Here is a 6,414-nt window from a genome sequence, read left to right on the forward strand (position 1 = left end):
CATATGAATATATACACATTAATTTTTTTATCTTTTGAAATATCAAAGGAAAAATTCAAGCTTCAAAATTAGATATATTTATTTTGAGAAATAAGAAACGACTTAGATATTTTTACAAAATTTTGGATGAGTTTTAAAAAATCAAATTCATATCATTTTTGTCTTGCTATTTGATATTTTATAATTAGAATAAATAAATAAATAAATTTTGTTTAGAAATATTATTTATTAAAATTATAAAATTTAAAATATCTTTATATATACAATAATTATATTTACATGTAGGAGTAATAAATTTTTATTATTAAATTGAATTGGTTATATTTTCTCTGTACATAATATATTCAAATCATATTTTGTTGTATAAGTTGTGGAATTTTAAAATCATTCTTGCAATGATATGATCCTTGATTAGTTGATTGCTTAATATTTTTCATGAACCAATAAAATGTCTATTTGATAACTAAAATACTTGGTCACAATACATATAAAACTCTATTTAAATAATATATACAATCTATCTCCTTCTTTAATCCACATCAAATAAATAAAGACTTTGTTGTTGATAACTTCTTAATATATTTGCAAGAAGAAATTCTATAGAAAATCCAATCTTATGAAATGTCTAATCTGTAGATAGATTATATCTTTATAACTACAAAAGTCCTAAAATGATAGAATTGAATAAAATTCTAATAATATTAAATATTATTTTGCTACTATGGCCCTCAAATGATATTTCTAGCAATATGGACTCATGAGTAATATTGCCTAAAGATAAAAGTTAACCATCTATTACTTCTAAATGTACAAATTTTGGCTTTGGTATCAAAAGAATTTTATTGAGTTTGAAAAATTCTTCATCTAAAAAACAAGCAGATGCTCTTGAATCTAATAAGGCATTTATTTGAAGTTTTTTTAAGCCAAGAAATAAAGATATAGTAGAATAATAAGCTAGTTGAATAGAAAAAGAGGAACCTTGATGAATTTGAGGTGTTAAAATATCCAAATATATGATTTGTATTGTAGTTTTTTTTTTTTTTTTTTTTTTTTTTTTTTTTTTTTTTCCTAAAAAATTATATTCTTAGCTCTCTCTCTCTCTCTCTCTCTCTCTCTCTCTCTCTCTCTCTATATATATATATATATATATCTATATATATTCGGATAATTCTTAGATTTTTGACCTTTTTTACTATAATATAAGTATAAGCTTTGTTAAAATCAATGTTTCTTTTCTTTTGCTATAAGAGATTTGAAATGTATTGCATCAATTTGCACATCCTCAGCTTTAAAGTGTGGAAGTAATATATTTGTTGAAGAAGCAAAGTTTAGATTTCTAGTGCAATGCTTTGTCAAAGTCTACAAGCATTAATCTTAATGGTGTTAAAATAATTAATTATTGCACTTCATACGTTGATTGATAGATTCATTGAAACTTTGAAGAATAGGTAATAATAATAATAGGTCTTTTATATTATCTCTTAATTCTTAATAGAATTAGCTTATTCCAATTGATGTCATAAGCCAATTATCTAAAATTAGATATATTAATTTAATCATTCATTCCAATTGATGTCATAAGCCAATTATCTAAAATTAGATACATTAATTGATGTAAATCATAATCTTGAATATTATTGTATTATGTATCTTCTTATTTGAAAATACACCAAATACCTAATTGTCAAAGATAAAGTCTTATGTTGCAATTATCTAAAACATTCTAATAGGTTTCAACCATTAAGAAGGAAGCAATTTGAATTCTAATACAAAAGGATTTAAAATCAATGCAAAATATTCAAGAATACTCTTCTTAATTACTTCAAGCAAATACAAATCCTATTTGTCTTATTATTTGTCTTTTTTTGCAACTTCTAGTTTTTTCTCCAAATCCTAACTCTAATCAATGAACTTCAACTATATGTAATTTTTAATCTAATCATCTAGTTGGTGAAAAATTTTATATAATAGTAAAAAAATACATCTTCTATACGTTTAAAAATTTTCAATCCAATCCAACCTACAAATTATAAGAAAAATGTAAAAAAACCACACTGGTATCCCTTGACCTCCAACTTGAAGGTTGGTGATGAAGTTTGAGCAAATTTTTTTCTATCTCCAATTGTTAATTTCAGCTCTAAATTGGTATGTAGCTTGATATATTATTCTATTAAAACCATGTCATATTTATCCTTATTCTAATAAGTAGATCTTTACATATTGTAAATTCCTATTTAATTCAAAATTGCTAATTTTTAATACTTTCTTACATTAATAACTAAATATCTCTCAATTATATTGTTAAAATGATACAAAGGTTTATACACAATTAGTACACCTATTTAACTACATGTTGACAAAATTTAAATTATAGATGCCAAATGCATCTCGTAAATCAGCTGATAGTACTAGCTTTAATTATATTGCATAAATCCAAAGTTACCAATACAAATCCTAATTTTGCACAACAATTGAAAAATCATTTCAAAACCAATAAAAATAAGCTTTAAAACTTTGAAATGAACTTGAAGCAAAATCTTTGATTCATTCTTTGATCTCTAAAATCTCTCTTATTTTGCCTAAAGTGGCCATTTTAATGGCTAGAGGTTTGATTTTGATCCCAATCCACAAATGATCATCCTCTAGATATCAATGCAATCTTTTCTAGGGATTTTTTAGCACGATCTTATCTTCAACTTCATTTTAGAGTTGATAATATTAAATATTACTTAATCTATTTTATTTTTATTAATTTATAAATTTTGTGAGGTGCTAGAAGAGTTTTTTTACAATCTAAAAGACAAATTTGGTAACAAACCTTTAATCTACTAGCTATTAAAATAAGAAAATAAACTAAGAAGATTTCATAAAAGCCTTTTTTAAATATCTAAAATTATTATTGAATCAAGATAATAGAATATAAATCATAATATTATTTTTGTTCATATTTTCACCATATAATTGTGATACAATATGCCAACATAATGAGAAAATCTTTATTGTTGTTCATTGAGCCATGTCATGTTTTTCAAATGCCTCCATATATACTTTACAAAGCTTCATAATTGCTTAAGATTGGACACATCTTCTCAAATAAAAGAACAAACCAAGATAAGACTTATCTTATGAGTAAGATTTTAATTAAACTAACTTGCAATTCTTTTATTGAATAGTGCTTAGATTGTAAAAAAATTACCAATTAAATTTGATTAATAAACCTTTGGAACTTCAAACATAAGCCATTGAATTATTTTAAAAGACTAATCTAAGGCTCTTTATAGTGTTGAATAGGTAATTTTTCTTGTTGAAGGGAAGTACCATCTATCACAGACATATATTTATTATAATTTTTATTCAGATATATGAATAGGAAGAAATATGTAAAAGTAGATTAATTTTATAATATCTTCTAAAAAACTTTTTAGAAGCTTCATAGATATTGCTTTGATTTTATATATATTTGTAGTTGATTGATAGATTAGAAACTTAATCAATAAGCTAATGTCAAGGACAAGAACTCGATGAAAGCTAAAGAGTAAGTGAGACTTTTCTCAAAAGAAATAGGACAAAATAGAAATATGTATATTAAGAAAGAAACTGGAATGGCTATTGCCAAAATACAAGAAAACTAGAGACCCTTGAAACTTAGACTAGAAGCAAGAAAGGAGTTGACAAGAGTGAAGAGGGCTTCACTCTTGCCTCTATATATACTATCTAACTAGAAGCCACGTGGCGATGTTCTATAAGACCTCCAATATATGTTGACTTTCTAGGCCACATGCCTTTGCTTGCAAGGCAAGTTTTCTATGGATGGACCACGTAGTTAGCTTGTTCTTTAAGCTTCCAACATGTGTGGCACATGGCTAACTTGTTGACCAAGTTTCTAACCTAAAAGTCAACTATAGACTCCTATAAAGTCAAAGCAGCGTCTATGAAGCTTCTAAGAAGCTTCTCTAGAAGATATTACACAATTAACCTACTTTTATCTACTTTTACATACTTTTATCTATTCATATAGGTAATTATATGTATGTCCGTGACATTACCCCCCCTTCTAGGGACGAGTTCCACGAGGAGCGGTGATTATATATTGAGAAAATCTAATATGCGGCGAATTGTATTTGCTACATACTCTGATCTTTGTTCTCTTCGAAGATAGTTGATGGGTCCTCTTAGCCATCGATAGTGTCCCATTCCAGGGCGAGAAGACCACCCTGTTATTTGATCACTGTTGAGGCCTTCATAACTTCCTTCAAATAATACATTTGAAACACCATCAGGAGTCGTTTCTATCTCCAATAATATCACCAAACATCGAGAATCTCTTCCAAGGTCGTGATACCAAACGCGTTGTATCTCACCATCTATTCGAGGAAGAACATGTCGTTCTTGAGGATCTTCATCTCGGTTGCTCTTTACGATATACATCTGCATTTATCTTTTGTCGTTCTTGAGCTTTCTTCAACTGCGCCTTCATTATTGCATGTAACTCTGACAACCGATTTGCCATATCTTCTGCTGCAGGATTATCAACTTTTGAAAAATCAAAAGTATCAAGTCGTGGATGATAGCCATAATTGGCAAAGAAAGGTGTTTGTTGCGTGGAGGAATGTACCGTATTATTATAAGCAAACTCTGCCAATGGCAGAAGGTTTGTCCAATCATCTTGTTGGTAGTTGATGGTACACCTTAAATACTGTTCCAAGACTTGGTTTACGCGCTCTGTTTGTCCATCAGTTTGAGGATGGAAAGCTGAAGATAGCTTTATGTCCACTTTTAAAATCTTGAAAAGAGTCCTCCAGAATCTCGACACAAATTGAGTTCCCCTATCCGATATGATATCTTTAGGTAATCCATGATAGCGATAGATATTATCAATGAAAAGCTTAGCTGTTTCTTCACCTGTGATAGATTTTGTACATGGCATAAAATGTGCCATCTTGGTGAAACGATCTACTATCACAAATATAGAATCATAAGATCTTGAGTTTGGAAGATCTGTGATGAAATCCATAGAAACAGAAGACCATGGTTGTTCTGGTATAGGTAATGGCTGAAGAAGTCCGTAAGGTCGATGTCGAGGAATTTTTGATCTTGAACAAATATCACATGATTGTACAAAGTCTTTGACTGACTTCCACATTTGTGGCCACCAAAAATCTCTTGATATGAGTTCCAGAGTCTTATTATATCCAAAGTGCCCTGCTGCTGGAAAGTCATGACGTGCTTGAAGAACACGCAAACGTGCTTTTCCTTCTGGAACATATAGGCGTCCTTCAAAATATAATAGATTATTCTTGAACTCGAACTTAGAAGAATCATGAGACTTGGAAGAATTATTCTCGATATCATGAACAAGAGGGTCTGAGGACATACTGGACTGGATTTGCTTGAGAAAAGTTGAATCAACAGTCAATGTTGATTTCACTGCTCGGAGATGAAATTGCTCCGGTTTCAAGAGGACCGTTCTTTGTTGCTCAAAAGCTGCATCTCCTTCTTTTGGTGCAAAATAAGAACGTCTAGACAGGGCATCGGACAAACCTTGTTGTTTTCCTGGCCGATAAGTGATAATGAAGTCGAATCTTGACAAAGACATACTCCAACGAGCTTGACGACGATTCAACACGCGTGCTGACATGAAATACTCGAGGTTCTTGTGATCTGTATACACAGTGACTGGACTAGAAGCGCCTTCTAGATAATGACGCCATTCTTGAAAGGAATCCACGATCGCAAGAAGTTCTTTATCGTGGATCTCATAATTGATCTCGGCTGCTGAGAATTTTCTTGAATGAAAAGCTATCGGATGAAGTTTGTCATCTGTTCCCATTTGTGATAAAACTGCACCCAAGGCAAAATCCGATGCGTCTGTTTCCATAAAAAATACCTTGGAAAAGTCAACACGATATAAGACTGGTGCAGAGACAAACGATGTCTTCAAGGCTTCAAATGCTGCTTCCGCTTCTTGATTCCATTGAAATTTATCTTTACTAGTCAAGCGTGTAAGTGGAGCTGCAACTCGTGAGAAGTCTTTGATGAAGATCCGATAGTAATTGGCAAATCCCAAGAAACATTGGACATCTCTTACAGTCTTTGGAATCTTCCAATCCATGATTGTTTGGACTTTCTTAGAATCCATCATGAGACCATCATTTGAAATGATGTATCCTAAAAAGTCAACTTGAGTAGTGTGAAATACACACTTTTCCATCTTGGCGTACAATCCTGCATCTCTAAGTTTTTGTAATACTTGACGAACATGTATTTCATGTTCTTCAACGTTCTTGGAATAGATCAGGATATCGTCTAGATAGCAGACGACAAAATTGTCTAAGAATTCACGAAATACATCATTCATGAGATGTTGAAAAGCAGCTGGTGCATTCGTGAGTCCAAAAGGCATGACATTGTATT

The sequence above is a fragment of the Physcomitrium patens genome, chromosome 17, assembly GCF_059467195.1.
Source record: "Physcomitrium patens ecotype Gransden chromosome 17, ASM5946719v1, whole genome shotgun sequence".
In the NCBI taxonomy this organism is placed as follows: domain Eukaryota; kingdom Viridiplantae; phylum Streptophyta; class Bryopsida; order Funariales; family Funariaceae; genus Physcomitrium; species Physcomitrium patens.